The following is a 12,994-nucleotide window of genomic DNA, read 5'->3' on the forward strand; positions in this document are numbered from 1 at the left end:
CATTGAGTACCAGTAAGAACAAGGGGAGCAGTCTGGGTTTCAGAGCTGGATGGTTCCTTTACCACCTTGAAAAGGATTTTAGAGCAATTTTGTGCTTGAGAGATTTTATGTGAGAAGAACTCAGCTCGAGCTGCTTTACAGAGAATGTGATATTCACTTAGGGCTTTTTTATATGTCACTTTGACATCTTTCTGGTAGTGTTTCCTCCAGTGTCTTTCTAGGGTTTTACATCCAGACTTTTCATTCTTAAGCCTCTTAGTCAACAAAGGAGCTGGTTTACCAATTTTTATTAGAACTTTTGTTGGACAGAGTGAAGCAGGTATCAAATGCTTGTAAAATCCAATTTTGGATACAACCAAGATCTGTGGTTGAAATCTGTTTGACAGCTGGTCTACTGTCAGCTGGAAGTTTGTTTAAAGCCAGGACATCGAGTTTTGCCCAACTTCTAACTCCTTGTTTAGGCCCCATATAGGTTGCTGGAGGACAGGGCAGAACTTTCAGTAAGAGAGTTACAGAAAAATGAACAGACCAACATAAAGGAAAAGCAGGGGACAGCTAAGGTCAAACAAATAAGAAAAAATAGGATCATGCTGATGGCCCGCTACATGGGTAGGACCTGAATTACAAAGTTGAACATTCATTGCTTCTAAGTCAGTACTGAATGACACACTTTTAATACATTTAGGATCCTCTAAGTGTAAATTCACATCCCCCAATATAGTAAAGTTGGCAGCCTTCAAAATATGAGGGGTTACTAGGTCAGGGAGGGAAAGCGCCCATGGCGTAGCTTCATAGAGAAGATGTTTCATAGATGACAGGCCTTAAGTTTCTTTTCAAACCTCTCTCCTAAATATGGAAACCAGACTCGATCTCAGCAACAATACCACTATATCTTCGTGAGCCACTTGAATTATCTTCCGTCTTAAACTCTACGGAATTACGATTTTTGACTCTTACAGTATAACTCCTTCCTGAGAAATAGATTCATCATGTCCATTCCACGACTGATGTGTAATAATATCTTTAATCTATAGCATGCTACTATCATGGCATTGATGATCTGTGCTAAATATATACAACTGTGTATTTGACTTTACAATGAAATGAATGTAGACTTCAGTTGTCTTGAGTAGAGCACCTTGACCATGTACAGGCACTCTGAAAAAGTAGTCAGTAGGGTTTTGGTTCTTCCCTGGACAATGTACAATAGTGTAATCATACTCTTGTAAATAGAATACCCACCGTTCAATGAGAGGAGGCAGCTTGGCTCAATAAATCTTGATGATCAGTTACCAGCATAAAAAGAATTCCATACAAGACTAGACAGAAATGTTCACAAGCCCATACTATGGCCAAACTTTCTTTCTTCAGTTGAGAGTAAGGATGTTATGTGTAGGACAAACTTCTGCAGGCATTTCCCACAATATGTTTTCGAGGATGGGGGTATCCGCTGTGCTGTGCCAGGATAGCGCCCTACCCAGCTGGGCTAGTGTCAACAACAACGTCTGTGTGAACCTTTGGATTGAGAGAGGCCAATTCAGTAGAAGACTTCATGGCTTTTTAGATTTTCTTGACACTTTTCTCACATTTCTGTGACCACTTGAATGAAATATTTTTCATTGTTACTCTGATATGGGAGGGCTTATGGTCACAGTTTTGTATGAATCTTGAAGAGTAACTGGCCATACCAAGAAATGAACGTATCATGGAAACATCTTGTGGGAGATCAGCAGGGGTCAAGACTGATTTGCGTATAGCTGTGTCTGAACTGGGGTGGCAAAGAGAGCTAAAGTAAGATGATGGATTCAACCCAGATCTGTGACTGAGGGTGAGTGTCTGAAAAGTTTCAGTGCTCCATCCATCATCTCTTTGTGCCTGCTTTGTTTGCCCTAAGTTGGCAGGGTATGCCCAGACGTGGGTCCCTTGCTTACTTTGACAGTGGATTCAAGCTAGCCTGGCTGATGAGGGCTGTTAGCTTGTAAGCGGTCCAAGGATGCTTGTTTCCGGTCTAGGGAAGACATGGCTTGGCAGTTCTGGCTGGATTATTCCCATGAGGCACAGAGTCAAGACTGATTTGTATATAGCTGTGTCTGAACTGGGGTGGCAAAGTGAGCTAAAGAACAATGATGGATACAACCCAGATCTGTGACTGAGGGTGGGTGTCTGAAAAGTTTCAGTGTTCCATGCATCATCTCCTTGTATTTGCTTTGTTCGCCCTAAGTTGGCAGGGTATGCCCAGACGGGGGTCCCTTGCTCACTTTGATACTGGATTCAAGCTAGCCTGGCTGATGAGGGCTATTATCCCAAAACCGGTCCCAGGATGCTTGTTTCCGGTCCAGGGAGGACATGGCTTGGACTAATGTGCATATAGCTGTGCCTGAACTGGGGTGGTGTAGTTAAAATGTCCATAGCTCCCAAGGTTCCCAATAACCTACCATCATCTTTTGTAGCTTAGCTCTTCTATCTGCCAAACCCTCAAAATCTCATTCTCAATTATCTGATAACCATCCTCATAGTGCACTAGCCACATTTAAAAAAGCTAAAGATCAATGTGTGGCTTCGGCATTTCTGACTTCAAATCTTACCATGATTATTTTCTAATAAGAAATTATTTAAAATGGTTACAAGAGCAGGTATCAAAGTTTAACACCGTATTGTGGGAAGTGGCTGAGAAAGAGGTAATATTCACTTTGCAGTCTTGTTGTCTGTTAACAACTGACTCACGTCTGGCTTCTGAGATCCCTATATTAGCATTTGCTAATTGTGCCCTAGATAAGCTAGAAACCAAACTGCCTAAAAAACCAAAGACAAATTGTTTGCTTATATGTGGTTTAACAATCGTAATCAAAAAGAGACCACTTTTCTGGAAAGATTTGGCCAATAAGTCGCTTTCATAATATACATAGTATGCATAGTAGAACCTCCAATCTGCCCTCAGAGGGGCAAAATGATTTTTGGGCCTGGGGGAGCATTTGCCCATTGCCAGGGTCTGCTCCTCTCCTCAAAAATATCCCTGGGGTCTAGCTGGTGGATCCCTGCTTGGGGATCCTCCAGTGACAATCCCCGAGCAGGGATCCACTAAAGAAAGGTACCATTAGAAATGGGAGAATCTGCCCTCTCCAACATACCTCTCCCATCTGCTTCAGTTCTCAGGCTAAGATATGCCCCAAGGACCAAAGCAGAGAAAGTGAAATGAAACTATCCACTCATTTCACTTTCCCTTAAAAGTGCTCAGATCGTCTTTTAAGAGGAAAAAAGAGCCTCGGTAGCTTGAAATGCTTCCTCAGTTCCCAAGGTTAAAATAAATCAAAGAAATCCCTCTGGTGCTCACACACAACCCCAGGTGCGAAGGGGTTCAATAAACTAGGTGAGATGATTGACTTGCAAAATGGAAACTTACTTTATTTATTGCAATAAAGGAAATCAATTGAACTTTTTAAATAAATTAGGGATCACAAGGGCCAGTGGAAGTCCATAGATTTCCTGCTTGCCATTCATTTATACTGTTTTTTAAAATGTTTTTTGTATCTGTAACTTTTTAATCATGGTGTGTTATAGGCCCAAAGCAAGCTGGAAGATGAATTAGAGGGGTAAGGGATAGGTCATATGTGATGTGTAAACTCCTTACTTACTGGTTGAAGTTGTATCATGTAGAACCCAGATTGATGAACTGTTTTTAAAGTCTGTACCTGTAACCTTTTTCCTTTTGATATATTGTATCTTTTATGGTATTCTCCAGATGCCGAATAAAGATTTTATTATTATTATTATTACAATGGAACTTTTACATACCATAAATGTGTCAAACAAAACGTTCCCAATATCTATTGTGCTGACTCACAGCTATCCAACGGAGGATATGAAAAAGGCAAAAGTTACAAAATATTTAGAAAAGATAGATTCTTTGATTTTCAAAATATTATATCAAAATACAACTCTTGCTCAACAGCTTTTATCGACATGGGACATAGTAGACGGTTGTTGGAATAAATGTTTCACATTATTTGTTGCTTTCAGCCTCTCAGCTCATTCTAACTCTTTGCATGTGCTTTCTGGACAACTCTGGACTCCTTTAGGCTAAGGTATCTGAAATTCCTATACCCAACATTGGCAGGACAATTAATTGATTGGTCATTTCCAGCGTATATTCTTTAGACTCTCCAGCACAAATGTCCTCCCCAACTGCGCTTGAAGGCGGTACTTGGATGGGTGGGGATCGCCCATGTACATCAAGTCACCTCCCCTGTTGATTGCATTGGGAAAATTATATAATTTTCGATTTGCAGCAACGTTGAAACTTTATTTACAAGTGGGTGCCACCCTGATGGGTTCTGGCAGAAAGCCTTGCTACCAGGTCAGGATTAAACTTCATGTCAGTGCACGTAAACCATACACCCACATAAGTGATACTTTAAACAAGGACAAACAAATGGGAGTGAGCATAGTGATTGCATAGCTGTCATTTTGGAACATACAAGGTACATACTGTGTATGATAACTAATCTTATTTTTAGTTTGAATATACTTTTATTTATTGTCATAATGTTCGATATTGCAGTTATTATTGAATGACAAGGCCCAAACATCAATAATATTCCATAATATATTGATTCAATATTTTGATATTGTATCGTGGTTACAGGACTGCCATTTTGAAATAATAAATATAAATGTTATATACGACAACAAATCCCCTTTAATTCATGATAGATTAATTATACATCTGTATAATAGCATAGTTTTGGATATTAAATAGTTGTAGTTAAATAGTATGTCACACACAGTAGCAATCTTCAATAGTGCACTGAATCAAAGTTAAGGAATAGAGAATGTGATATATTTTTGGGAAGGCATTATTCCAGAGAATTAATTAATTTTATTACTCTAGTATTAGACTATCTCCATATATGGTATGCCCATGAAATGATGGCCTGATCTTGGCAACCCTCTCTTTTGGATCTCAGCACTGTGCAATTCAATACATTGCCCCAGTGGGAGATCACATCTCATTATTACATTACATTATATTGCCGCAAGCCCCTCTGAATGATTCCAACACTGTGAGGACACCATATCATGCCACAGTGGGAAACAAAATCACATCTTCAAATTGCACATAGGATAATAACTGCACATCTCCACTATGGCCTTTAAACTTTCAATGTAAAAAAACAAGTTTGCTCTTTAACCATTACGGGAAGGAGATAGATAGTTAGATAATTTAGCTTGTTATGAGATGGTGGAGGAATCCACAGTGACAGAAGTTAAGCAAATGTATTGGGATAAATTGGAAGGCTGGGGAGACCTGGGCCTTGTAGAATGGGAGGAGTATTTATTTCTAAATTGCCAGTATACTAAAACATCCATTCTATAATTAATGCCTGAAGTTCACAAAAAGCTGATAAAACCCCCAGATAGATCTATCATGTTATCCATAGAAAGCTTATTGGAAAATACATCAAAATGAACTGATTTTTCCCTAAGACCTTTTGTGGAAACCCTACCTTCATACACCCAAGATAACAGGAATTCTATAAGAGTAATTGGTGATGTACACTGGGAGCAGGATAACATCATGCTAGCATCAGATATATGCAATCTATATACTTGTATTGAACATGGTTATGGGATTCAGGCATGTCATCATTTCATTAGTGCAATATATTTGTCTTTGTTATTACATACTGAAATGATTTTAGATATGAGTTGGTTGTGTTTGACTAATGTTTTCATTTTTTTATGATCATCCCTATTTTCAAATCCAGGGCACTGCATTGGGGAACAGCTTCACCCGCAGCTATACAAATCTGTTCATGGGCTAGTGGGAGGAACTGCTCATCTGCAACATCAAGGCATACAATGACCATGTAGGGCTCAGCAAAAGACTTTGTGAAAATTCTGAATGCAAATTAACTAAATCTAACATTCATGTTATATTAGTAAAACATCTACAGAATTTTGGGCATTCCAAATACTTATGAATAATGACATGCTAAATTCAAAATTATACTGTATTCAAAAGTCAGGTAACAATTCACTTCAAGTGTCTAGAGCCAAGCATACAATTCTGATAAACAGCATTCATTGCCAAGAGCTGTTACACACCAAACTGAATTGCACTTCATTAGAGACATAGGAGTCAGAAAAAGAAATCATGATTAAAAGCTTCTCTGAAAGAGGCTACAGCTGAACATGAGTTTCAATAGCAGCCCAAAAAAGTGAAAACATGAGACAGGCAGGAGACCAGCAATAGACAGCAACACTCTGGAGGGCCACTTAGACAACATTAGATTTATCACATCCCACAGTAATAAAGCTCCCCAGATTAGAAATATTCTCAAAAACATTGGCACATACAGAAAACAGATGCTATTTTGTCGACATTTGTAAAAGAACAGTCTGCATTACTTTCAGATTAAATAAGCCTTTGCTTTTTGCGTGTTTTTTTACTGTTGATAGGCCCTTAAGCATGTAAGAGGTGGGAATAGAACTCTTGATCTTCTGAGACTTGAATCCAGGACTTACATTGATTTTGATACTTGTACCAACAGAGCTCAATTCTGATAAGGAAATGGCAGTGCATTTGGGTTGGAAGTCCTCAGAAGCTGCCATTGGTTTGCAGTTCTTTCATCTCCTGAATACTATTATGTTACATGTTTTATGTTATGGCTATTGGTATAGCACATTAATCAACCGTGAGGGTAACCAAGTGTTTCTGTATCAGCATGTGGTCCCTGCTCTGCCATTTGAAGTTCCAGGTCTTCAACTACTGTAAAAACTAGAGAAGTGATGAGGAGGCTCTGATGTGTTGAGGGTGGTTGTTTCATGTTTTCGGTGTGATGTAGGAGAATGATCGATCTCCTGCTCTGCTTCTGTGAATGCAGGGTGTGTGTGCAAGTGAGAGTGGGACAGAGCATAGGTGTCTGACAGGCTGGTTAAAGCATATGTGGCTATTCAGGTATGTTGTTCCCATGTAAGACATCTTAGGCATGTGTGAGAAGTTTCAATTGGCAGCACTTGTGAATAGGGAGCCCGTGAAGCTCCTTGAGGTGTGGAGTGGTGAGATGTGGGAGAGGCACAGGAGATTGAGGTATCAATATTGTGGCAATGGTCAGGATGGTCTGGAGTCTGTGTAGGAGTCACTTGGAGATTTGAACGTAGAGTGTGTTGCTGTAGTCAAGCCTTCTTGTGATAAGTGCTAGCATGATGATCCCTCTTGTGTTCTGTGGCAGGCACCTGACGATCTTATGTAGCATGCAGTGGATATGGAAGCAGGAGGTACCCACCACATTGATTTGTGCAGTCATGTTAAGCTTGTTTTCAAGGATTATTCCCATATTTTTTGCGTGATCGATGGGTGTTGGCCCTAGCTTAAAAGGCCACTAGGTTGAGTCCCATGGAGAGATCCTTTTTCTGAATACCAGTATTTACTTCTGGTCAGAGTTGACTTTCAAGGAGTTGGTCCTCATCCACTCAGCTACCAAGGTCTTGCAGTTGGTGAATTTGGTTCTGGAGGTGATTATCTTGTCTGTCAGTGAGAGGATAAATCAGGTGTCATTGGCGTAGGAGACAATAGTGATATTTTGAGATCAGATGATTTTTTCGAGTGGTGCCATTTAGATGTTGAACGGGGTGTGGCTGAGGAATGATCCCTGGTGTTCTCCGCAGATCAAGTTCTTAATCTCTGACATGAAGTATGGCAAACTTACTTTTTTTGTTCTTCCTGTGAGGAAAGAGAAGACACAGCTGAGTGTGGTTCCTTGGATGGCAATCTCATGGAGTCTTCTGATGAGGGTGTTGTGGGAGACAGTGTTGAAAGCCATGGAGAGGTCAAGCAGGCTAGGGCTTTTATTATTCTTTGGTTTAGGATGGTCCGGATTTGTCAGTTGCAGCAATGAGTGTTTTTTCAGTGCTGTGGTTCTTTCTGAATTCTGATAGGGTGAAGTCCAGTTGGTGGTGAGTCTCGAGGAGGGTTAGAGTTGATTGTTGATACTTTAGCTGGGCAATGGTGTTATGAAATGGGTTGGAAGTTGTTCAGTTGATTCGGATCTGCGGATAGTTTCTTGATGAGGGTGTTGACGTCCATGTGTTTACTGTCATCTGGGAATATGGCGACATGAAGGAGCTGTTGAAGGTTTAAAAGAAGACAGTTCTGATTAGAGGATCTCCCAGTTGTAGATGTGGTGGGGGTATGGATCCATTGGGACAGCTGAGGGGATTTTGCGCATAATTGTCGGTGTGTCCTCTTTGGTGAGGGTTGTCCATTCTGTCAGGAGGCTCTCTTGGTTGGTGATGCGTAGGTTGGTAATAAGTTTCCTGGGGTCAGATTGGTGTGTCACCATGGGATTTTGCTGTGGAATAAGTTAGACAGGTTGGGGTATTGTTGACAGAGGCTGGGGGTGTGCGGAAGTCTTTGACGACTTCTGAAAATTTCCTTGCAGCTGTGGGAGCTTCCTTCAAATCATTGGTGGTAAACCTGAGAATGCATCAAAATGCTACGCCTTCCCAGGTGAAACCACATGATATGACTAGGTCAGCCAGAGGAACAAGAAGAGTGGAACTGAGCATCGACCCTTGAGGGACTTCACAAGTGACCGATTCAGGGGTGAAATAATAGGTAGAATAAGAAACAGCTTAAGTGAAATTAGGGAAAAAAGATTAAAACCATTTTAGGGCTTTAGAAAAGATACCAGAATGAAAGAGGTGGAAAAGAGGGATAGAGTGAGATATGGTATAAAACCCATCAGAGAGTTCAAGAAGGATCAATGAATCAGAACTGCCTTGATTGAGAAGCATATGAAGGTTGCCTATGGCTGAAATGACTATTTAACCTGCCTAAAATCGAAGAACTCAGGGTTTTCCGAGGATGTTGTTGATAAAGGAACAATCGATGCATGTTTCCAATTTTCAGGGAAAAATACTGAGGTCAGAAAGAAATGCAAACCATTTGGGGCTGTGGGTGTAAATGTCGAAGAGATTTGATAATCAGAAGACTTTTAGTGGCTTCAGCCTGTGTCATGGAATGAAAATTAGAATGTGAGGCATGTTTAGGGGTGAAAGAGATAGCCTTAAATAGACTCTGAGCAACATCTGGAAGCTGGGGTTTGAAACTAACTTGCCTTTTCAAAATCTTGTCAATATAAAAAAGTGTATAAGGAGAGACAGAGTTCCTGCAAGGTGAAAGTGGTATTAATAAAGGTTGTGGAATGAGAAAACGTTAATTTAATAACCGAGAAGATCATGGGAAATGAATTTGCTGTTTCACAATCAGAATAGTTAAGATACAGCAGGCAGATCTAATAAGACTATGATGATATTTAATGGCAGTTTTTGAGAACTATTTATCTGATAATGATAAGGGGGTCTCCATTTGTGTTCTAGTACCTTGCAGTATTTTTTGGCAGTGTGTAGGTCCACTGAGTACCTAGGAGCTGAGGGCAGTTTTTTGCAAAGCTGTCTCATTTTGATGGTGCTATACCGACAAGAGACTTAGCTATCCAACTGTCAAAATTAGTCACAGCAGTGGAAATGTCCTGGTTCATATCCACATGGTACTTGTTTAAGGCTTCACCGAATTTAGATGGATACACTAATAGGCTTCCTTTTATTGGTTTTTACTGTGAAGGCAGGAGTAAGACGCCAATATAAATAAATTGCCTTGTTGTCAGTCCAGGCAAAGAGTGGGAAGGGTCAGTGACTATGGGTCTGATGAAATCACTGAGTACGGTTTGTCTTCCATCAGGGCGACAGAGTAAAATATTCTGTTCCCTTGATGAAGTACTCATCCTCTGCATTTAGAGAAGTCTGTCAGCTCCGGGGACATCTCTTATCATTGGCAGGAACTGCAATCATGGCGGTTTCTGTAAATGTGATAATAGTTAGATTGGCGGCTATTTCAATTATGACAGCCACCGAGGAATCCTTTGATATTTTAAGATTTTTCATTTGATAAAGCACAATAATAATAACCCCACACTATAACAGTTGTTTCCTATTTTATCAGGTCATTATTATTTTTGTATTGTTCCTAACCAAATCCAGTTGGTGATGAACAGCAAAAACATGTAACATTGTCCACTGTAATACGAGAGAAAGGCGTTATATCTAAACCTCTGATGAGCCATAGTCCATCGGGCTGTTGGAAGAGTATGTTACGAGGAGTGGAATGAGTAAAGAGCCAAAGTAGGCTCTGTCATTGATGTACTTAAGGGTTGCTTTCCTTGCAAATCATTCAGGCAGACTCAGGGTTTGGTGGAGATGGTACTCCTTCACAGCTGCGATGGAGTACCCTCTCTCACAAACTCTATATCTAGCCCAATGTCTCTTATGTTAGAGAACACAGGATCTAGTATGAGCACTGCTGAATGGATGGGTAAATTAATGAATTGCATAAGGTCAAGAAATGTCATGTCTTCTATTAGAGAATAGGAGAATTGGTATAAATAGAAATGAAGGTCTCCTATAAAAATGAAATTGGTGATTTTTGTAATAAAATGAACAATGAGATTGGAAAGCTTGGCACTAAAGATGTTACAAGTCCCAGGTGGCTGATAAATCAGTATACCAGAGTAAGAAAAACTGACACTGATTAGAAGGGTGAAAGGAATACATTCAGTCCATGGAAGGAATGCAGCTTCCAGAATGCAGCATTGAATAGATGCATGGTGGACAACTGCTACCCTCCCTCCAAGCTTTTGAATGTGGTCAAGATGGAAGAGGACATATTCCCCAGGAATGACCGACACAATGTTTGGAAGAGAAGTGGGATGTTAACCGGTTTCTGTTAAAAATAATATGGCTGGGTTCTGAGGCTGGGTAAAGGCATAGATATTTAGGGTCAGATTTATCAATGTTTTGCGTTGCCCTTGCACAGTGCAAGGGGACACAAGGGTGACGCAAAACCTAAGTGAGATTTATCAAACCACGCAAGGCCACCCTGGGTGGCCATACATGAAATCTGGAGTAACGCAAGGCATTGCAAGCCGCTGCTTCGCATTACAGTATGCCCCGGGAGGCTTTCCATGGGTAGAGGGTGGGTGTTCCCATGCATCCATACATGAATTTTGGCACATTCCCAGACTTACCATTACTGGTAGACCAGGGAATGCATCAGAATGCTATGCCTCCCCAGGTGAGATGTAGTGAGGAGAAATATCTTTATATCTCCCTCTTTTGTCCTCTTTCTACATGTACTGCATTCTGCAGCACACATAATAAGAGGAAAATGCCTCTTAGGATTTTTTTTTTTGCACAAGGTTTCACTTCCTGCACAAAAACAATCCTGTTTACAACACAAAGACCTTTGCACCATGACGCATAGGTGCCTTTGTTGGCACTAGTCAGTCAAAAGTGAGCCAGTTCTAAGAAAGGAGAGGAATGATCTGTATAATGTTTAACATGGCGTATTCCCTGACCTTTTCCTTTCGCTTTCATGCAGCGCAGTAAGATGGCTTGCTGTATTGCGCTGCATGAAGAAATGATAAATATGGGTTTTAGTTCTTGATGAAGGGAAATTTGCCAAAAATAAAGATGTTTTGTTTACCCTGTTTAGAGTGTGTAGATGGCAATTCTCTCTAAATAGCACGCTCTAAATGGGACAAAACTGACATTAGCCTATTTTTCGAAGCTGCACCAATTCTGCTAAATTCTAAATCCACTCCTTTGTCATAATCTTGCTATTAAGGGCAGCCAAAAGTGGCTGAGCATTTCTATTTGAAAATGAGTTATTGAACTTATTCAGGCATTAATTGTTGACTTTGGGCCTGATTACGATGTCAGGCAGATGCGGTCTCGGGCCGGCCGGCTTCCGGTCAATAGTCCCGACACTGCCATTACAATGCGATCTACATGGTGCAGTCGTATACTCCCATTTCTCCGTAGGAGCTTGTGCTGTGTCCGTAAACAAGGCCGTAACAAAAGCTCCAATGGAGAAAGGGGAGTATACGACTGCACCATGTAGATCGCATTGTAATGGCAGTGTCGGGACTATTGACAGTGTCGGGACTATCCACGTAGCAGAGACATCACAATGCTTGCCACATTGTGCAGGGATATACAGGGGACACCACAGGTGCTCTCAGGTCCCCAACAAGAGCCTGTGCAGACATGGGGGCCCTGCTAGGGGCCCGAAGTTGCTTTCTGACAGGCTTTTCATCTTGGATTTTCAACATGAAAAACGTGTTGAAAACCAACTTCATAACCCCCACGGCTTATACGTCATACATTGGTGATTTTGAGTGGCCGCCAACTGGCTGGAAGGCAGTCGGTCCGACCGGCTGGTTTCAAATCCGACAGCCTTTATCATTATAAGGCTGTCGGATTTGAAACCTACATTGTGAGTCAGAACATGGACGGTTTAAAGTAATATTATGTTTTAGTCACAACACGTTTTTCACTTAGAAGGAAGCCATTTGTCCATGTCTTTCCTCGCTGGCAGGCCATTACCTGAATTTTCTTAATATTTCATGTTAAGTGGTTTTCCATATCTCATTCTTGTAGGAAAGCAATGTATATCTGTATGATGTGGGACTTTTGGTAGCATCACTGAAATGAGGCTCCATCAGGAAGGGACCCATTTGCCTACCGCTGACAGGACATTACCTGAGTTTTCCAGTACCTTGCGTAATAGAAATAACTGATTATTAAAGGTGTTGAGAACGGGCAGTAGGGAGTTGATGATGGAAGGAAACTAGGGGCATATTATCAAGGGGGTTTATCTCTGCTTTTTTGGCTTTAAAAGCCAAGAAAGCGGAGATAAAACTATCTCCCTATTACCTAGCTGTCGCTAACACCAGTTAGCGACAGTTAGTAGGAGATAGCGACCATCTTGGGCCCCACTTTGCATATCAGTGATATTTATCACTAATGACATGCAAAGTGTGTGTGCCAAGATGCTAGCGACTGGAAACATGCGCTAACATCGCTATCTCCTATTACCAACTTTTGGAGATATTCGCGCTAAGCGCGAATATCTCCAAAAGCTAACACCTGCCCT

This window comes from Lissotriton vulgaris, chromosome 9, assembly GCF_964263255.1.
Source record: "Lissotriton vulgaris chromosome 9, aLisVul1.2, whole genome shotgun sequence".
NCBI lineage: Eukaryota > Metazoa > Chordata > Amphibia > Caudata > Salamandridae > Lissotriton > Lissotriton vulgaris.